General features: G+C 36.5%; 1 pseudogene across 1 annotated transcript; it reads right to left on the bottom strand.

Moving 5' to 3' along the window:
• Nucleotides 1-18,543: 18,543 nt before the first annotated feature.
• On the bottom strand, nucleotides 18,544-22,175 carry LOC143549955 (putative 12-oxophytodienoate reductase 11; annotated as a pseudogene). The gene is made up of 5 exons (XR_013138238.1): nucleotides 22,077-22,175; nucleotides 21,852-21,992; nucleotides 21,639-21,769; nucleotides 19,367-19,528; nucleotides 18,544-19,149 (listed from the first exon to the last, which is right to left on the bottom strand). The product of XR_013138238.1 is annotated as a putative 12-oxophytodienoate reductase 11 (transcript).
• Between the last annotated feature and the right edge of the window lie 1,105 nt (nucleotides 22,176-23,280).

Raw genomic sequence — 23,280 nt, 5'->3', positions numbered from 1 at the left:
AGAGTTATGCGGATAAGCGTAGGAAACCTCTTGAGTTTACTGTTGGTGATCGTGTTCTACTCGAAGTATCTCCATGGAAAGGTGTTGTGAGATTTGGAAAGAAAGGGAAGTTATCTCTTCGTTTTGTTGGTCCTTTTGAAATCATTGAGTGTATTGGTCTAGTTGCTTATAGACTTGAACTCCCATCTGAACTCTCAAGTATTCATTCGGTATTTCATGTTTCGAATTTGAAGAAGTGCCTTGCCGAGGGTAATTTTCAAATACCTCTCGATGAAGTTTTTATTGAGGAGACCATGCATTTCGTTGAAAGACCTGTTGAGATCATGGACCACAAAGATAAAGTTACTAAGCGTAGTTGTATACCGCTAGTCAAGGTGCGTTGGGAAACGAAGCAAGGAGCTGAGTTTACTTGGGAATGTGAAGATCAAATTAAGGAGAAGTATCCTCTTCTATTCGCTACAGCTTTCTCTAATTTCGGGACGAAAATCGTAAAAGTAGGGGATACTGTAACATTTCAAGTTTTTATCATATTCGTTTATTTCACTTTATCATTGTACGAACCTATTTCGAATCAAAATATTTAATAAAACCTTGCATTTATGAGTCATCTAGTTTCCTTATAATCACTTTAAGACCTCAATGTTTTAATGATTGTTTATTCACTAACTATAACAAAAATAGTTCATAAATTGATCAAAACCAAACTTTAGGGACCATTATTGCACAAAACTGAAACAAGGACCACCTGGACGTCGGAGCGCCGTGCGGTGGTGGACCAGGAGCTGTCCGCGCAGTGTCTTGGGGCTGCTGCACGTTTTTTGGTTCATAATATCTCGTTTCCTAACTCGTTTATGGTATAAAATCGCGTATTTTCGGTATGTTTGAGAGAAGTAAGGACCAAGTAATTGTAATATAACTAAAAATGAATCCTAGTTCGTTATTTACTGCCCAAGAACAAATATTTATGATTATATTCAGAGATTTCATCATAAAAGTCATATCTACTTGCTTAACGGGCCAAAAAGACTAAAATTAGTTCGGTTTATGTTTTTATATATAAACAAACCTTAAACTCTGCTATAAATCTTTACACAAACCCTAAACATCAACCTACAGCCGTCAATTTCATCTGTCATCTCTCAAATCTTCCGGTTTTTGGTGATTTGTTGAAGAACTGTTCATTAAATGGTTGACTTTGCAAGACTAAGGACCTTTGACTCGTTGTATCTCGTTGTTCGTTCACATTCCGGGTAAGTTGTAAACTGAGTTTTTATTCATAAATATCTTCTAGTTGATAACCTTCAATCAATTTTTGAGATTGAAGGGTATTGACTGGTCAATTGCTTTAAAACCCGATAAAGGGTAAAATAGTCAACAACTTTGACTTCTCGTTTTCTTACACTTCTGTTCGGATTCAATGTTTGGTCCAGAAGACTTTTCTTCTCGTAATTATATTTTAAGGGTTCTGGCCAAAACCCGACTCCTGAATCGAAGTTCGGATTTTGGTCAGACTCGACTTGTTTAAACGTTAAAATTGACGTAACTTGAGTTCTACTCATCCGTTTGGATTGATTCCAGCGGTTTTAGGTTCGCTTTTACTTATACTTTCATATTTCTAAGTTTTAGGTTCTGTTGGATATCCCCGCTCGGCGTGTTAATCGGAAGACTCTTATTTAATCTTAATATTTTAATCAACTCGTTATTTTAAGATGAGTTTTGTCATTCCCCTGTTTTCATATATTTTCAAACGTTTTGGGGGCGTATACGTACTTATAATATTTCATATTATACATATCTCGATCATTAGCAAATGTTATATTGTGTATGAATTGTTAGACATAAATGCTAATTGATTAGTTGTTTAATTTACGCATTCGGAGAGGTCCACCATATTCTCATTATAGTATGATCATACGACCGTCTAGTTTTAACCGGCGCCCTATTCTCTTGGCAATGGTTCGCTTGACACTTTATTTGCTCATTGGTTTTGTTTATTTACCACTTTATTTACGTTTTGCTATCTTTTCATATTATATATTATTGCAAAATTAATGACTTGCTCACTCAAAATATTTGTTGGCAAAACCTATTGTATTTTCTACGTATATGTAGGTTATAGTTTGATTTAAAGATTGGAAGTATTGGATTGCTAGATGAGACCATAGGATTTATCGAGAACTATTTAATTTAAGTTATTGAATTGTTTTCATTTTTGTTATGAGATATTGACATGGATTATTTGGTTATTTATGGATGTTTGTTTTAATTGGAATAAAATTTATTAGTAGATATTGTCACAATTATTGCATGATAGTTACCTCGAGCTATGAGCAATCTTGCTCACGCCCCGGCATTTCCGCCTTAGGTTGGGGTGTGACATGTCAACCTGACTTAGATCATAATAAGTCCAACCATGAAGTGTTGTGAAGGTCATTGAACAATATGATCTCACGTTGAGATATTTCTATAAACTTGTTTTGAAGTGACCTATCAACTGAATTTGATCTCTTATTCACCTTAAACTTATGCTTGGGTCTAAAGATGTCTTGAATGATAAATCCTAGTGATTTAAGCAAAGTTTTTGTGTGTACATGTTCAAAGTGTTGTACAAGTGTTTCTGTGTGACAAATCTAAATTCTAGAATAGTTGAAGAGTTCTCGAGCATGATACTATGCTTAACACTGTTTCTGTTACTCATCGAGCACACTAATGTGATGTGTAGTTGAAGTTAAGTAGTTCGAGCATAGATCAAGCCCCACGAGCACATATATTCACTTGATGAATTTCTGTTAAGTGTTTTCGAGCATGAATGTACTTCACGAGCATATGATCTGTCATGATAGATTTATGTGTTGTCGAGTATGCACGTACTCTACGAGCATAGGTGTTCGCAGGATTATCTGTCAAGTATGTTCGAGTAAGAGTTTAGTCGATGTTTTAAATGTGTCTCGACTATAAATGACTGATTGATTATTTCTTATATACTTCGAGCACAAGCATTGAGGGTTAGAGAATGTTTTAAGTACCTTAAGGCAGGCTACATATCACGAGCATGCTATGAGTTACATTGAATTTGAACGCTTGAGTATGACTCAATAATCGAGCATGTGGTGGATCACTTACATTAGTTAGCTAAGGTATCGAGCATGAGTATATTCAAGCAAACTATCTCGAGTATACTAGTATTCGAGTAACCTAAGTGCACACTTAAGTATGTCGAGCAAGACTTGGGAAAGGTCTTCGAGTATAGTGGGAGCCAGCTGTTTGTTTGGCTGTATGCTCGAGCAAGGGAGGTACATTTAATTTGAATTAAATGACAATTGTAGTGCACTAGACGACAAATCAGGACTGTACTGACCAAACGTTAGGTATAAAAAGGGGACACAAAAACTTTTTCACATATTTTATCTCCTGCTTTCAACCTAAATAGAAAACCCTCTTGCTCGTGCATCCCCTGCTCACTTAGACTTTCTATTTGTGCTCGATACTACTTCGAATACAAACATTAGCTCTGTTTCGACCTTGGTAAGATATCGATTATCGTTATCGTAACCCCAAGTTTCGAAATTAGGGTTTCTATTGACTGGTTACTAACTAATTGCTTGACTTGTGAAGGTTCGCAAACAACTACGGAACAGGTTACTAAAGACGCTATTATTCCTTAACTACTCACCGTTATCAATTATGGTTTTATGGGTACTGATTATTTTCTAATTTTGCAGATCTGATGGAGGTAAATGACGACAATAGGGAATTGGAGTTAATCATCAATTTCCTAAATAACTCCAACTTGAGGGTAGCATTGACAAAGAGCCCAACGATATATAGAAATCACATCACCGATTTCTGGAACTCTGCTACTTATGTCAATGATATTAATGGGAAAAGAATAGAAGTCTCTGTCTTAAATCAAGATATTGAATTCACTGAAGCATCAATCAGAGAGGTACTACATCTGAATGATAATTATGAGGAGCTATCCCTGTATTCGGTCCCAAGACTGGTGAGAATATTTCAAGAGACAATGGGATATCAAGGGGGTGTCAAAGAAGGACAGTTCCAGAAGGGGAGCTTTCCCTTAATCTATCGATTCTTAATACACCATGTTATCCCGTCCTTGTCTCCAAGGAGAGGGACTTGGACTTTGTTAAGCAGAGAGCTTGCTACTACGACAGTAGCCATTTTATATCAACAACCATTTTAACGTTTCAAGACTTACCTTCAATGGTTTAGTTTCAAATGTTGAGAAGGAGGTGAATCAGAGATTTCTCATATACCCAAGATTTCTCCAGATTCTCATCAACAGATCTCTGCAAAATCTGCAATTGACAGGAGAAGTTCTCAGATTACAAGACCCTAACATCTGTCAGAGGATGAAGGATGCAAGGAGTAAGTTTACTGATAATATAAACTGGGATATTTTTCCTTGGTTGCTTGTTCCGGGTGTGGGAGTAATTGATGTGCCACTAGCACCACATGATGAAGATGACGGTGACAATGATGATGATAATGATCAGGGTAATGACGATGATGGTGCTGCTAATGAGCCTATTATTGAATCAATCGCCCATGAGGCTGAAAATGTTGAGGATGTGGGTCATAATGCTGAAATCAATGAACTGGTTATTGATCCAGTTGGGAATAAGTTGACTGCATTTGCAGGTACTGGACCAGAGGCTCATTTGGATATTCCAGAAGGTGATAGTGGACCAGCAAATGAGGTTAATGAACCAGTTGTCGGTACAGGTGAAGAAACAACTGATCAAATGGACGATGATGTTTATATTGCACAAGTGGTCTCAAATGTGACTGAAACTATTCAGAAGATCACACCACCAGATTCACCAGACCCTGCAGAAAATCAAAATGATACAGAATCTCTTGAATCTGAGCCTGCTCATGATAATATTCCATCATCCCTTGAAACAAATAATCCACTCAATTCAGAGCCTGAACAAATTCAAGAAACACACATTCCTTCACCACATACATCTCCATTACAAGAACCAATCACTTTCTCGCCACCTTTGTCATCACCAGCCAAAAATCCCAAGAAGCACATATTTCTACACCACTAAACTTACCTCTAACAGAGACTATACCTACTGAAACCATTCATACTTCCCAAACCATCCCTAAAGAACCTGAATCCTACAAACTACCCTCACCAAAAACCTCCTCACCCGAACCATTTTCAGAACCAGATTTTAAACCAACAAAAGAAACACCACAATCAAGCCCGAACATTTATGATATTATATCTGAAAATGCAGAATTGGAGTTTGAAATTATTATGTTGAAAGAGAAAAATGCGGTTCTGAAAATAAGGAACAAAGCACTTGAGACTGCCCTGCAACAGGCTCTATTGAAAATTTAAACCTTGGAGCACTCTATGGTTGAGAAGACCTCAGATGCACCAAAACAGGGGGAGAATACTGAAGAAGCAAGTGGCTTGAAATTGATTGAAAACATATATGCCAGTTCAGGTGATGAAACTGCAGAAGCTGGAACCTTAGATGCTCTAAAAATAATAAATGAAGAGTATGAGGGAGATGCTAGAGATAAGGGGGAGTCGGAAGAGAAAGAGGATGAGGCTGAAGAAGAGACCCCTGATCAAATTGCTAAAAGAAAATTAAAAGGCAAAGGGGTGGCTCTAATTGATGCAGACCTTCATCCAAAATCTTCTCATAAAGTAATCTGGTGATAAAATTTTAGAGAAGGATGCTGAAATGGATAAAGACATAGCTGAAGTAGAATCTGTAAAAACAGTCATGAAACTCATAAATGAAGAAATGGCCACAATGACTATAGATCATGAAGATGAAGAGGAAGTTCCTCAAGAAGTGCTGGAGGCACTGATTGAGATGACGAGGAAAGAAGAGGAAGAAGAGAGGTTGAAGAAAGTAGCTGATGAGGACATAGGGGCTGCATTGGAGGCACTAAAAGAAAAACAATTTGAACAACAAACTCCAATTGCACAAACAGATAATAAGCCAGAGCCTACACAATCTGAACCTGAGCTTGAAGAACCTGAACATGAATTGCCAAAAAATCAAGAGCTTAGTTTGGTTCCAATAAATCAAGCAGCAAGTGAAGAAGAAACAATAGAACTATCTTATGGATCAGTGGTCAAGTTAGTAGTGATGAAAACTCTCACAAACATTCTGAATAAACCTGAAAGACATGTGATGTGTTGCAAAATATATACGTCTTTCGCACTTGGTTTAATAAGAAATCATGCTAAATTATAACGTTTATGTGTCGAAATTAGCATGTACTTACATCTTTTCATATATCTAGGTACCCGTGCATGGAATGAGCGAAAACAAGACTAAATCATGAAGAAACGAGCAACCGAGAGAATGCACGAGAGTGAAAGAATAAAAGTAGAACATATAAATGGATTGGAAGTGGAGATATTAGAAGAGAATATGATAGAGGGCTGAAATACGAAGGCATAGGAAAAAACGGGGAAGAAAACGGAGCTAAAACGAAGATTCTACGAGCAAAATAAAGAAAATTATAAAATAATGTGTCAGATTTATACTCCGCACAGCGCGGAGGATGAAGCTTCATGCTACACGCGGCTCGAGGCGCTCCGAAAGGGAAATCCACTATTTTGTCATTTTGTGACCCCTCGGAGAACAAACATTGGTGCTACGCGCGGTTCGGAGGACCGTATGTCGGGTTGATAGAAATCGTTTATATAGGGTTTATAACACCCTATATAAACGATTTCTATCAACCCTAATCGAAAAATTCAGTCTTTTGCTGTCCCCAAGGGACCCTTGGGGCGATTTTAGAGCAGGAGGGTGTTCAGGATCAAGACATTAAAGGCCGGTGCTCGAGATTGATCAATAAGCGAGTCTTGGTTCGTTTATTCGGTTTTTCTTGTGTTTTCTTCTATTTCTAGAACATGTATGTGCTTAATTCTTATATGTTGCTGCTGTTCTTGATGATTATCGGCTAGATTCCCGTTTCTACCTAGGTTTTTGATGATTACTTTGTAATTTACGGATATTTATCGGTTTATTGGATCATATTGTTGGTTTAATGCTAAAGTAAAGAACTTGATTATAATTGTTATGATGTGTATGCATATTTAGGTCTGATTTATTGTCTTTCTTTGTTCCGCATGTGTCTTATTGAATGTATTTCAGTTATAGATGCATGTTTAGGTCGCCTACTGTGTTTTTGTGTTTATTTTTTGGTTTTGCTAGACGTAGTAATCCATAGGAGCATTGATTGGTGATTGGTTAGAACTTCATATTCTACCTATCTAGATAGCTGACAGGTGATAGATAGTCGGGTTATCTTTGGGATTAGGTGTTTAAGCTAGAACGCTCTAACAGGAGGTTTCCTAGATTTCCCTAGTTTCATTGTAATTCCGTGTCTTATCGATTGTTCTTAGGTTACCCCTTGCACTTTAGGGTGTATTCAGATAGTAAGACTGACGGGTGATCTGTCTTTTAGGGTACTTTAGTGTTGTTGGAGAGAGTGACAGGTAATCCGACCAACCGGTAAGTTTAAGCGCCACTTAGAGTTTCGTTTTAGGTCACACCCGGAGAATGATCAGGGATCCACTAGGTTGCTTAAAGGTGTCGTATCGTAAGATCCCGGTTCCATCATAGTTTCCATGGCTGAGAGACATCCAAGTTTCACAAGTAGGATTCTAAACCTAGGTAGTGATTCTCCTATCTTTAAGTTTGTCTAGGTAGTCGTAGTGTTGAAGTTTGTCTGTGTCAGTTTTCGTTTTTAGTTTAATTAGTTAATTGTCAAATAACTAAAATCATTAAGTTCTTAGTCATAGTCTAGTTTAGGTGTTGCTAGTGTCCTTTGGGTTCGATATCCGGACTTCATTATGCTTTACTGCAGTTGATAGGTACACTTGCCTGTCTAGTGGTCTAGCATTAGGATAGTCTAGGTTTATAAATTTAAAACTAGAGTGTCTAGGTTAGGTTAATATTTTATAGACCGCTTTTAGCACAACAAGTTTTTGGCGCCGTTGCCGGGGAAACTTAGGTGATAGCGAAACTAACTTTGATAGAACTTAATTGGTTAATTGGTCTTTTAATGTCTTGAGTTGTGGTGTGTCTTGTGAGTCTGTGTCTTTGTGTGCTATTTTATCTTGTATTGTGAGTGATTTTGTGCCATTTATTTGTGTCTTATTTCATGTGTGAGATCTGTGGAGGACCCCATTTTACTATACGTTGTCCAAATTCATCGGGGTACTCCATGGATTACGATGCTAACCCGTATTCGCAGCCGCAGCGATATGACACACGAGAAGAATTACTTGAATGGATGAGAGCGGCAAAGGAAGAAAGAGATCGGGAAATTCGAGCTATAATAGATCATATCAAGGCGATTCCGAAACCACGAAATATTTACTTTTATGATACAGAAGGAAACTTGATTGCTATTCAAATTGCCATAGGTGCGATAATACCTCTAGTTTCAGACTCAGAGTTTATGATGAATAACGAAGATTTTCAGTCAGAGTTAGAACTGAAGACGATAATGGATGATGAAGTCCCACCTTCGGTTCAGCAAGAAGTTAATTCAACTCATCAGCATCCCACTCCTTGGTACTATGGATCAGATCCCATTGATGATGATTTTTGGGGTGATGATGAGATAGAGGTGGCAGAGTTGCCTAATAACACTGTGGTTGAAATTGAAGAGGGTGATGAGGTGATGAAAAATGACATGGAGGAGGAGCACATTCCTACATGGGAGTTGGAATTTGGTGATGAGTTATTAGATTTGCCCACTCCGTGTTGTGAAGAAGAAGATTTTGACCCACTTGGTGATTTACAACGTCTTGAAGATTTATTGTATAACGAGCCATGTGTGGGGATCAAGATGGATCCGTGTGAAGAGAGCCGTAAGGATGTAAGTGACTCGGTTACTATGGCATTACACCTCGAGATGGAAAAACCAAAACACGAATCGTACTCAATCTCCATTCGGGACGTGTTGAGGTTTGAAAAAACGGCTAGAAGAGAAAGGATACCGAGGCTCAGAGATCGAATTGTTCGTAGGAAATCGTCATACCCACCAAACTTCACAGAATCATTATGTAGGGATGACCACCTATTGAGCTACATGCGTATCATACGTTTTGGTCCCGGTAAATTCAAGTGTTGGTGGGCCGATGATGTGCTTGAAGTAGTTTAATATTTAATAACTAAATTAACTAAAAATAAACACTAAGTAATACTCTAGACTCTCTAAAACTCGACTAAACTACTAACCGGCAAGTGAACCGATCGACTCTAGTAAAGCTAAGTCCGGATATCGAACCCACGAGACTCTTTAAATTACGTTTATTTGCTAATTAGACTCGACTACAAGACACGACTTATTATTTATATTTGTTTGGGGGATTTTTATTTAAAATACTAATTTAATACTATAATTAAAAACTAATTAAGAAAACAAGTACGTTAAACGAAAACAAAGTTTGTTATTAAAATACGATGATGATGAGAAGACTACCTAGGCTAGAGTTCCTTAAATTTTAGTAATGAATTGATTCGGGAAAATATTTAGTTATGGACTGTGATCGTAAAACAGACACTTAAAAGAAAACCCGAAGAGTACCCCTAACCTTCTCAAGAGAAAACCTATGGATTTCTAACAAGTTTTAACGCACACCAGTATTAAAAATCAAGTTTGCTTACGGTCACCCAATTGTTTATAATTTAGTTCCTTTATACGAAATCCTACCTTACAGCGCGGAAATCAAAGGCAATTTACTATACTTAATTGATTTGATAAAGAATAATAAATAATCAACCCTAGACGGACTCCTTACGAAGAACTAAATCTAGCAAGATTAAATAGTAAAGACTTATCAATAATCTAGCACTTTACAGATTTTAGATTAGCAGCACACTTAGGTTTATTTAACAATATTATTCCTATGATCTTATCGCGAAATCAAATCATAAAATAATCAATAACACAAAGTAATTAACCTAATAGTAATCCTATCATATGACAAACAATAATCAAGGAAAACTATGAAACAAAACTCATCAAACAATCCTAAGCATCCATACGCATCAATTAATTATAAGCAAATCTTTTACTAAATCATAAAAACCATAACGTAAATAATCCTAAATCAAATCAAAACATCAAGATAAGTTCATTATAAGCCTAGGCAGTCTATAGCGTTTAACCTAGCATCTTAAAATTAAACAAAACAAACAAGTAAGAATTCATGGTGTAAAATAAATGAAAACGAAAGAAATAACAGATAGAACCCGTGTTCTTCGCTTTCAACCAATATGCGCAACACCAGCTGATTCTTCGACTCCAAAGCTACCGAAAACTCGTCTCGGTCGCCTCGGAACTCACCAAATTCGGATGGAAGATTAAGGTCTGATTAATGGTGAGTTTAGGGGTCTTTTTAGGCAACATGGGTCCAAAAATAGGTTAAGTCGGCCAAACAGAAACATTCTGGAAACCTGGGCACCGCCATCACCACGCCGCGCTGCGCGGCTGGCCTCCCCTCCCCCGTCGCGCGTTGCACCGGCCCAAGGGGGGTCTGGTTCATTTTGCTGGTCCGGTTCACTTCCTGGTTCGGTCCGGTTCGTTTCCTGACGCGTCGGTTCTCCGGTTCGGCTTGTTTTTGCTCGTTTTTCGCCCTCTTTTCACCGAAATTATAACCCGAAACCTAAAACATAAAACTAAGTTAGTAGTATACAAATCTTACGAGAAACCGACCAAAACTAACAAAATATTAAATAAAATATACACGGGATTAACGAATAATAAACGTTATATCAGCCGAGCTGAATTCATATCTTAGGGTCCACGAGAGCTTTGCAGTTGGTTTCTTCCCTACCATGTGTAAGAGAAGAGTGTTGAGGAGCACATATGGGAAGAGGATAAAGGAGAAGCCTCTTGATTGAGGTTTTAGGAGCGAGTCTGGCTGAAGACTCTTCTGTAAACTTAGCGCTTCCCGGGAGGCAACCCGGTAATATCTTTTCTTTTTATTTTATTTTCATTTTTATTTTTATTTCTTTTTTTGCTGGGTGTTTCTACTTTTGCTTGCGGATTGTTCCAAAGTTTCTTATGAGATGGTTGCTTATCTATGGTATTAAACAAGTGTGGGGATGCAATTTGCTTCAGAATTACCACTTTCGTTTGTGGGAAATTATGTTATTGCAGCATTTTTTATCGCGTTCGAATTGGAGGGCATGGAACATGATTCACCACACACTTTCACGGATACATCTACCAGGGGAGTCTATTCCATTTTCTTTATTTTTTGTTTTATTTTATTTCTGCTTTATTTTTGTCTTTTTCCTGTCTCACATTGAGGACAATGTGAATTTAAGTGTGGCGATGGGGAATTGACGGTTTGAAAAGAAAAATAAAAATAAGCTAATACAAAAATTCATAAAAATCATAAAAAAGTTGAAAATTTTTGAAATATGTCTCGAAAATATAAATTTTGATTGCAGAATAATGGAAAATGATAGAAAAATTTAAGATTGGTCTTTTAAAACTACTATTATATATGAGATTAAATAAAAAAATAACGTACTAAGCTTGGGATGTGTCGGTAGGCCCAACTAGCTTTGAAAGTTTTTCCCTGATTATTATTAATAAACCTAATAGTCATAAACCTTATGGGTTCTCATCTTGAGGGGGGATAGTGAAGCTGAAAATTCAATAAGGCATAACGAGTATTACCGTAATTTGACTACCTTGAGGTGGTGAGAATTACATGCACTTAAAATTTAGCACGCCACTCTGTTTTATGAAAGTAAATAACGAGTGGTGGCGCCTCGCCATGTCCAAATTCTTTAGGAGCTTAGAAAATAGTTATATATTTAGGTAAAAGATGCCTAAGAGCACAAAATTTTGTTGCACGAACGTCAAATATGTGCAGATATTTTGAAAGTCAAAGTGAATGAGAAAGTTATGCAAATGTCAAAGAAGCATTCACAAAAAAAAAAAAAAAAAAAAATCTAAAGTAATAGAAAAAGAGGCCAAAATGCACATACTAGACGGGGCCGAGAGCTTACGTGTTACCAAGGGGATGGTGACTTGAGGATACACTATTGGGGCTCGAGGTTTTTAGTCAATAAATATTTTTACAAAATACTAAAGGTGGAGGCCTAGGACCGTCATATACTAGGTTGTAGCTCGGGTGAAACAATGCTGGGCCGAAATCCGCTAATATAGTTTTAAGTTTAGGTATTGCTCGTACGACCTCACTTGACCTTTCATCCATCTAAATTACACCAAAGTGCATTTTCTTCTTACCAATAAAGGGTTTTTAGCTTACGGTGATAGGTTGAACCAGTCTGCTTCAACCCGGTTTTTAATTGTCTTGATTTGCTTGAGATAGGGGTAAGTGGATCTGTAACTCTTTAGGTGTGAGACCCATAGGTTTTTTGATATCACTTGAACTTAATCTTTAAATATGATGGGGGGCATGATAGGCTGGTGGCTGGGTTTAAGTGGACAACAATATCGGCAATCGCGGTTTTTGCGCTTAACAATGCTTAAAATTAGCCTATATGTTTTAAGGATCGATCTTGAATTCTGATTCCATTGCAATGTATATTTTTCGAGGACGAAAAAGGTTTAAGTGTGGGGATGTTTGATGTGTTGCAAAATATATACGTCTTTTGCACTTGGTTTAAAAATAAATCATGCTAAATTATAACGTTTATGTGTCGAAATTAGCATGTACTTACATATTTTCATATATCCAGGTACCTGTGGATGGAATGAGCGAAAACAAGACTAAATCATGAAGAAACGAGCAACCGAGAAAATGCACGAGAGTGAAAGAATAAAAGTAGAACATACAAATGGATTGTAAGGGGAGATATTAGAAGAGAATATGATATAGGGCTGAAATACGAAGGCATAGGAAAAAACGGGGAAGAAAACGGAGCTAAAACGAAGATTCTACGAGCCACATAAAGAAAATTATAAAATAATGTGTCAGATTTATCCTCCGCGCGGCGCGGAGGATGGAGCTTCATGCTACGCGCGGCTCGAGGCTCTTAGAAAGGGAAATCGACTATTTTGTCGTTTTGTGACCCCTCGGAGAACAAACATTGGTGCTACGCGCGGTTCGGAGGACCGTATGTCGGCAAAAAGTTTTATAAACCCTATATAAACGATTTCTATCAACCCTAATCGAAAAATTCAGTCTTTTGCTGTCCCCAAGGGACCCTTGGGGCGATTTTGGAGTAGGAGGGTGTTCGGGATCAAGACATTAAAGGCCGGTGCTCGAGATTGATAATTAAGCGAGTCTTGGTTCGTTTATTCGGTTTTTCTTGTGTTTTCTTCTATTTCTAGAACATGTATGTGCTTAATTCTTATATGTTGCTGCTGTTCTTGATGATTATCGGCTAGATTCCCGTTTCTACCTTGGTTTTTGATGATTACTTTGTGATTTACGGATATTTATCGGTTTATTGGATCATATTGTTGGTTTAATGCTAAAGTAAAGAACTTGATTATAATTGTTATGATGTGTATGCATATTTAGGTCTGATTTATTGTCTTTCTTTGTTCCGCATGTGTCTTATTGAATGTATTTCAGTTATAGATGCATGTTTAGGTCGCCTACTGTGTTTTTGTGTTTATTTTTTGGTTTTGCTAGACGTAGTAATCCATAGGAGCATTGATTGGTGATTGGTTAGAACTTCATATTCTACCTATCTAGATAGCTGAAAGGTGATAGATAGTCGGGTTATCTCTGGGATTAGGTGTTTAGGCTAGAACGCTCTGACAGGAGGTTTCCTAGATTTCCCTAGTTTCATTGTAATTCCGTGTCTTATCGATTGTTCTTAGGTTACCCCTTGCACTTTAGTGTGTATTCAGATAGTGAGACTGACAGGTGATCTGTCTTTTAGGGTACTTTAGTGTTGTTGGAGAGAGTGACAGGTAATCCGATCAACCGGTGCAACAGAATGGCAGGATAGTGCATCTCACCTACAACAGAAATAAAGACTCAGTATCACTCAGAAATGCATCAAGAGGGACAATTGCAGTGGTTGAGTATGAAAAAGATCTTCACTTCATACGCATCCAAGACTTACAAGATATTATCAATGCAGAGTTCCCAATTGATTCTCAAGATGGAGAAGAGTTAGACATGTTCAAACAAAAGGCTGCCTTTGTGAAACTCAAGAAAGAAAAAGCTGCTCAAAGGAGTCTAAGTAGAAGATAGCAGGATGGAGCTAAAGGAAAATCAATTTTATTTTTGCTTATCTTTACTTTGTTTGTTTGTCTTTATGTAATTTACTTAGTATTTTGAACAATGTATGAATTTAATGTAATGCCTAAACGGCAAAATTCCTTTATGTAATGTGATGACATTTGTGCCTAAATCGTCTATCTTAGAATTTTGATACATGTGTAACTGTTTGTAGGTATGTTTTGGTGCATCTGAGCTTGTTCCAATCTAGGGGGAGATTGTTGAGTCGGATTTATACAAAGAAAGATCGAAATCTTCTCAACCTCCTCAAGAAAACGCTAAGTATGGAATACGAGCAAGCCTAGGTCATCGAGCATGATTTACTACCTCGAGCATGGTCTTTCAGCATATTCTTCTAAGTGTTGAAGGCTTCGAGCAAGCTACAGTTATCCGAGAAAGAGTGTTCTTCTATCAAGTATGGATTGCTAATCGAGCAAACAGCTTGATCGTTCAAGCTTTAGCCAAGTGATCTGAGCACAGGATGTCTGAGCACATTGGTGACGAGCATGGATGCAATAAGAAGATGTCAATGTTGCGAAGTATAGACTACGAGCATAGTTCAGTTGTGAGCAAGCTTCACATCCGAGCATGTTGAAGATTGCTAATAAGTTCAAGACATAATTGAATACATCAAGAAGAATAGGATTGCTCGAAGGACAAATTCGAGCAAAGCAAGGATTAGTCAAAAAGAATGAAGCATGCTAGAGAAGAATAATTTCTATCAAAAATTATTCTGAGTAAAGTATGCTCGAAGCAACTCATCGAGCATACACTGCTTAACCTAATAATTTTTTTTTGCTAAATGAGCCGGTCTTCGCTAAACTTTCAAAACAAGTTTTCGTTTAATTTATTAACATATATGCAATAATTAAATTGATGATTATTATTTTAAAATCGACATATAACTTGTCATAATATTTAAATTGATTATGTTTTTGTTACAACCTTATGAAAATTAATGTAAAATATATTTAACGCCTTCTCGACCCCTAATCCGTTATAAAACCTTGCAATCTTGTCTAGTTTTGTTTATGTCGTTAGGTTAAGTATTTAATCATACTTTTATAATTAGGACTTATCGTTGAGACTCATCGTGAAGCTAACTAACTTACCTTCGCCATAACCGTTACCATCTTCACGTTATCGTTCACTTTATTCAAGGTGAGTAATCACATCCCCCTTTTTTCCGATTTATGTTTGGGGGAATAATGGGTATTAGAAATTATTATTATTACACTAATATACTCAAACACAATTCCATTGTTTGCATGGTTGTGATATTGCTTGATTAATTGTTAATTGCTATATGAATTATGTGTTTACTAATTTTATGGTTGGTTGGTATCTCATCCTCATCCTCATAGTGTGATCATATATCGTCCGAGTAGACATGTCCTAATCTAGTGGCATATTCGAAAACACACATTTGTTTACTTTATGTTGTTTATTGGTTGCGAACTTATCCGAGTAAACATGTCCGAATCTAGTGGCATGTTGAAAAGACACATTGTTTTCTATTAATTGATGCTATTCACTAACGCAAGGAATTGTTTTATTTCTCATTATTATTATTATTATTATTATTATTATTATTATTATTATTACACCAAACTGTGAATTACTCGCTCAACATGTGTTGTTGACAGATTATTTTTACGTATATTGCAGGTTGTTATTTCATGTAGGTTGAAGTGAAGAACTTAGATTGGACCTTAGGATAACTAATAAAGATAGAACGATTGTTGTATTTACTTTTTATTTGAATCTGTTGTGTACAATTATTGATGAATAAATAAATTTATATATTGACATTTTATATTGTTTTAGTGTCTTTAACTATGATACAAATATCGTCACGTCCCGGCATGTTCCACCGTTAGGTTAGGGTGTAACAATTGGTTTGCTCAATCTTTTTATATTACACATATAGTGTCAAAACTGGTGATAACTTACTCAACCACGTGTTGACAAATATATATATATATATATATATATATTGAACGCATATTATAGGTTATCACATGGTTTAAAGCAAATGTGAAGATCATTTAGAAAGGACCATAGGCTATTTAATGAAAAGATAAAGTATTTTGATTTAGTCATTTTGAGATGTTATTTCGGAATAATTGTTCATTTGGGGTGATTTCGTTGCTGATATGAAACATTCTGTACTTTGTTTGAAATTTAATAAATAAATTAGATGTTGTCACATAAATTTTGCAAAATAGTGCCTTGTGAGCTGTGAACCAATGGCTCGCACCCCGGCATTTCCGTCATAGGTTGGGGTGTGACACTTTAATGAATAAAAATTCTCAAACTTGTTTAAGCTACTAATTTTATTGAAGTTTCTCATATATTTAAAATGTTTGGTAAGTTGGATGCGGATTTGTTACTTTATCAAGTTCCGAACCTACTAAACCGAACAAATCTTTGAAATTCGGATCTTGATGCTTACATTAGCGGGATCGTGCACACTAGCACTAAACCAACTCCATTACGTAAAACTTAACAAAGGTTGAGTAAAAACTAAACATCAAAGATTCCATCTAAAACTCATTTATGTTATCCTGACTTTATTAACCGCATTTAAAATTCCTGAAAACCCACGCCTAGTTTTTATAAACTTTCATACCATTTATATTTTATCCTCAAAACTTAATATTAACTTAAGGTCTTTCAATCTAGGACACACACGTTAAACCGTTGGGCTCGCTTTCTTGAAGATTTTATTCTGAGTTTTCTTCATCAACGTCACTTTGTCCAAATAAGTAATTTCATCGTCGTTTTCGCTTTTATACTTGGGGTTAGCTTGCATACTTACTCAAAAAAAAAAAAGATTCAAGACTTGGATACTCAAACCACAAACTCTAGTTTATGTGTTATTTACAATAATTGCTCGATTGTGTGTTATATCCCTCATATGATTAATTGCTAAACGTTTATTGCTTTGTTGGTTGGCCTCATCCTCATCCTCAATAAGTATGATAATATGTTCCTCCTTGTAATTTGGTAGTTTTTACCTATTAGAAATGAGCCTCATTTATTTATGATTTATATACTATAATTGTCGTTATTATTTACGGTTTCACATAAGAGTCGTGGATTTTGCCTCATATATTATATATACAAAAATTCATGGGATTGCTTATCGACATTCATGTTGACAAAATATATTTTATGCAACGTTACAGGTTTGATTATTGGTTGATTGAAGATTTGAAAACATTTTTATTTTGGACTAAGTTAGGGCTTGTTTGGTTGGAGGATTTCAAGTGAATTGGAATTAAAATTCCATTGTTTGACCTGTTTGATTGGGTATGAGAAGGAATTGGAATTGGATTTAGTTTCCAATCAAGTGCATCATTTGATGGAATTTAGATTCCTTCCATATTCTAAAGGATTTCAAGGGATTTAAAAGGAATGTTGAAAATTTACTCAAATAACCATAGCAAGAAGCAACAACTTCACCAACTACCACCAACATTTTCTCCGGCCACCGCCAACACAACTCCGGCGAGATCTGAACCATGTTGTTCCGACATGGAAACACTGGCTAAGCAGCGCATTTTTCCGGCCATATCTAAACCTGCGTTTTCCGGCAATCTAAACCCGCGTTTTCCGGCCAAGTCTAAACCAACGCAACCTGTTTTGTTTCCTTAATCAGTTTTGATTATTAGTGGTGGTAGGAGACGGTAGTTGACCGGTGTTGGTGAGTAACAGAGGGGCGGTGGTGGTGCCTGACGATTGTGCTCGGCGGTGGTGGTCGGTAGCTTGAAAGAGAAATAGAGCCTGATCATTTTTTCAAGGTGGTAGGGTTAGTTATATTTGTTAATTTGAAAGGGCAATTTTGTCTTTTTAGGTGTCTTTGCATGCCAAATCCTTTAACAAATGTATAACCAAACAAGATATGGATTTTCAATGAAATTCATTAAATTCCAATTTAAATTCCATTTCCCATACAAATTCCAATTCAAATTCCAATCCAATCAACTAACCAAACGCACCCTTATTAGTTAAATGAACTATTTATTTCTTTGCATTATGTTGTATTTGTATGAGCAGGATGCGTTGTATTTGATAAATGAAAAAATGACTTGCTTAAATATTGTCACTTTAATAGTGTTGTCCGTATTAAAACAATCATGTCACGCCCCAACATGTTCCGCCTCTTTTGATCGGGGTGTTACATTATCGGAAACTCATTTTTTATTACCCAACAACAATAAAACCTAAAGCTTTGTTATAATAAAAACACAAGTAAAATAAAAAAACACGTAACTTATTATCATTGTAATGATTCATTTCTTTTTATCACCATCTTCACACCTCAAGAAATGGATAATCAGTGTATCCCACAACCGGATCTTGAATATAGAAAGTAGCTCTATTATACTTGTTTAGATCCGCATCAACCTCAAACCGCTTAGGCAAGTCCGGGTTAGCCAAGAAAAGCCGCCCGAACGCAACCAAATCCGCCTTCCCACTCTCTACAGCCTTGTTCCCATCATCTTTCTTATAACCACCGGCACTAATAAACGTACCTTTGAAAGCTTTCTTCATAGGAAGAGTATTATATTGAGTTTCGGCTTTGGTTCCAGCTTGCACCATTCTTGGCTCAATCACATGCAAATAAAGAATCCCATACTTGTTAAGTGCATTAGCCATGTATAGACCAAGGACTTCCGGGTTAGAATCACCACATTCCATGTAGTCCGCGAATGTGGAGAGCCGAATACCAACTTTGTCTGCTCCAATTTCGTTGGCTACTGCTTCGACAATTTCTAAGGCAAGACGACATCTATTTTCTAGGGTTCCACCATACTCATCGCTTCTATCGTTCACTTGATCTTTCAAGAATTGGTCAATGATGTATCCGTTTGCTCCGTGGATTTCTACCCCATCAAATCCTGTAAAAATGTTAAATGCAAAGGGTTAGATTGCGAGCTTTTTTTTTTTAAACAATAAACTAACATACTTTTAAATATTCCTGTAAACCACATATATCTGTATTTTACAGGACTTAAACCCACCACCTTTATATTAGAGGAGAGACATTACTACCACCACATATCCCTTCGGGACAACAATAACAATATATACAGCATAATTAGGTTACACACTGACCTGCATCAATGGCATTGCGTGCCGCTAGCCTGAAGTCATTAACTAGGGCTGGAATTTCGTCGGCTCTTAGTCTACGTGGAGGAGACCAATCTCCGCCATCTAGTCCTGGTGTGATTCCTTTGTCTGTTGAAGATATCGGAGCTTGGCCGTTGGGTTGAAACTCTAATTTGTGAATAGAGATGAAAAACATATAAATATGCGCAGATATAGGTGCAAAGTATCAAGGTTAAATACTATGGCAGTCAGGTTCTTTCATTTGTTCGCTTAATGCACGATAAATCTCTAGTGTGAACGTATTTGGACAAAACGCGAGAGGTATAAAAATTTTCATAAATAAGGGACAGGCTAAAAATTTTTGGAATAAAATAAGTAAATTTACAATACATATAAACTTTTCAGACGAAACAGGATCGATTTGTGATACTGAGACAAAATACATGATACCTCGGGGCGTTAATAAATTACACCCCTGTCCACTAGTTTAACATTAAACTAGTTAAATAACAAATTACTCCAACTTAATTAACCTAACTTGAGTTTTAAAAAGTGCACATAACCTGAGTTAACTTTAGACACTGAAATTGACCAAATTATTAGTGTAATATTTCTATACGACGTAATCTATAGAATCTCATTTTTAACTATGATAAGAGAAAATTTTTAAAATAGCCTTTTTTTAGTGAGAGAAGTCACAAAATAGCCCTTTTTTCCTCAAAATCTGTTATAAGTTGGACTGTCAAGACGCATTAGGAAAAAATAAAAATAAAGACGAGATTTCGAAAAAAAGTCAGGTAAAAGACAAGATTTGGGGAAATAATGTCAGTAAAGTCCAAATTATTTGTAATTTTGGAGCAAAAGTTCAAATTTTTTCAAATCTTTTTTACTCAAAAAAATCGTCTTGAGAGATTGTTCTTTTATGTTTCCTACCTTTCCCGTCCATATTTTTAAATTCCTAGAAAAATATATTTTTTACAATTGTACCCTTAACCACCACCACCACCACCACCTTGAACCACCACCATCACGTCGGCCCCACCCCATCACCACCACCGAACCAATTGATATGTTAGAGCAAGATGATGGGCTATGTTACCACCTGCGCTATCACCGGCGGGAAAGCACCGTGAAACATTTGCATTTCCCGGTAACGAAGTCGACCTATTCTCCTCATCATCCAAAAACTTCAACACATCAAACCCATCGTCATGTTGCGCAGGGTACCTATGCTCCGGTGCAAGCCAGTAGTCAACTGAAACAACAATAGAATTCACTTTCCTCGCCATCCGGCGACACATGGCATCGTAATTCTTCATGTCAAGGGACAAGAAAGGAAACCCACCACAGTGGAAGTACACCGTCACTGGGATATCTTCAGTTGCGTCTTGTGTGGGGACAAACACTCGGAACCACAGGTTGCGAGTTGAATCCACGCTCACGTTCGTATGTCTTGACGCCGTTGATCGGTTTCGACGATGGTGGGACTCGGAAGTCGAAGAGTTTGAGGAAACCGCGGTTGACGGTGTCGTCGGTTCGTCTAGCTACGTAATGCTTGTAGAACTAATTCCAATTTATGTTGTATTTATAGATTGTTTATTCAAAACTGCAGCATCCCTTTTGCAATTGATTGGTTCGGTGTGGTGGTGGGGTGGGGCCGACGTGATGGTGGTGGTTTAAGGTGGCGGTGGTGGTGGTTCAAGGTGGTGGTGGTTAAGAGGTGGTTAAGAGGTATAATTGTAAAAAATATATTTTTCTAAGAATTTGAAAATATGGACGGGAAAAGTAGGAAACATAAAAAAAATCTCTCAATACGGTTTTTTGAATAAAAAAGATTTGGAAAAATTTGGACTTTTGCTCCAAGATTACAAAATAATTTGGACTTGCACGGCATTATTTCCTCAAATCTCGTCTTTTACCTGACTTTCTTTCAAAATTTGGTCTGCTCTCTCTTTATTTTTATCTTTTCCCAAAGCGTCTTGCAAGTCCAAACTATAAAAGATTTTGAGAAAAAAATGGCTATTTTGAGACTTATCTCTCTAAAAAAGACTATTTTGGGAATTTTTCCCAGGTTTTGCTTATAATAATAACAGCTAAAAGACAATAAACATCAATTATTAAAAGTCTATCGATGCATCTTCCTATTCCCATATATTTAAGGATTCTTTTAATGTTTTAATCATAATCAAAGTCTCTTCAGCAGCCAATGAAAACAAATAAAAATTAACAATAATATTGATTTAACTTAAAAAATATATAATAGTGTTTCATAACATACCATAGCTTGACACTCGACCTACATGCCAAATCTGACAAAAGAATATGCCACCCTTGTCATGCACAGCATTCACGATGGGTTTCCATGCCTCCACTTGCTCTTTTGTCCAAATCCCAGGTGTTTCAGGGTATCTTTGATCATCATGTCACATTCGAAAACATCATGAATCTAGTGTTTGAAAATGATGAAATAGTTTCACATGGACATACTTACCCTTGGGCGGTGTCTGAGACTCCGGTTGCTTCGGTGATAAGAAGACCGCCTTGCGTTGCTCGTTGAGAGTAATACAAAATGGCGTGCGGTTGTGGCACGTTACCATACGATCTATTTCTCGTCAAGGGAGCAAGTACAACCCTGTAATCCACACATTATTAGTTAATGTTTAAAATTACATAATTTGAGAAAGATAATAATGTAAATATAAGAATAGTACGTGACCTATGAGAGAGATTGAAGTTGCCCATCTTGTATGGAGTAAGAAGAGGACTTGTGGGTGCCATTGCATGTGAGATGAATTTTGCTTTCATGATCACTCATTCTCTCATTTTATACACACCAAATACCTTCTCATTACTATTTGGTTGTGGGGTTGTTTGCTTATCTACGTATGCGATTACGTCAAACTAAAGTCAAAGTCAATAGAAAGTGATTTCGATGATGACATATTATATTTTATTCACTTTTATGGCGGCTTCATTATTATTTGGAAGCATTTCTTTATATGTTAATTTATATAAATAAATTTACCTTGTAAAATGGTTAGAGCACCCAACACAAGTGTTGTAGGTACTGTCCGTCTTATGTCAGGCAACAAATGAGATGGCCAAGGACGGGATGCGTTCTGGAGGTTTGTCTGGTGAGTATGGTTTAACATTGCAAACATAGGGACGGACGAGAATGTAGGGGCCATCATCTCTCTCTCTCCCTCTCGCTCTCCCTCCCTCTTTCTTTCGCTCTCTCCCTTCAATTATAAACTCTTTTAATGAGGTTTGCGGAGGTTTGGTGTTATAGAAGTAAAGGATTTTAGAAAAATTTGGAATATGATGTAACACTAATATAGCAGTTCGTGGACATCCAATATTATGAGTTCTTTTATTTGGTTGGGCGTATTTAAAAAATTCTGCGTGTATTAAATAAACATGAATTGTAGAATTATTTGATTTAAGAAGCAAATGAAGTGAGGATATATGCGTTTAAACATATGTATTTAAAAGATGTAATAGAAGGTGCACTTTGCTCACGACCGATTGGCTCTTTTAAGTTATTTTTGAAAACGAAATTATGATGAATAGAAGACAAATGAATAAGGATACGTTAATAGGGTCAAGTTATTCTAAAACGGTGATAAAAACGAGAAGAATGAAAAGAATTTATAGAAAAAAAAAGAACCCTTAAAAAACAAAGAAAAATTATTTAAAAAACTCATAAGTCAAGGTTTAATAAAAAAACAAAAAAAGTGTTGGGTCTCGTTTTGTATATTTAAGTTTTTCGTATTGGAATATATGTAACTGTGTATGTTTGGGCTTTTTAGTCTCTTTTGTATGTAATTGGGCATTGGGCCATTGTAACGAAGCCCATTGGGCAAATGGAAATAATATAATATTCTCATGCATGCTTTCTATAAATAGGGAAGCATCCCATG

Source organism: Bidens hawaiensis, unplaced genomic scaffold (genome assembly GCF_021521415.1).
Source record: "Bidens hawaiensis isolate Kalapana, Puna unplaced genomic scaffold, B.hawaiensis_p1.1 tig00015874_1, whole genome shotgun sequence".
NCBI lineage: Eukaryota > Viridiplantae > Streptophyta > Magnoliopsida > Asterales > Asteraceae > Bidens > Bidens hawaiensis.
The sequence above is the reverse complement of the archived record's forward strand: the minus strand, read 5'-3'. Positions and strand labels throughout refer to the sequence as shown.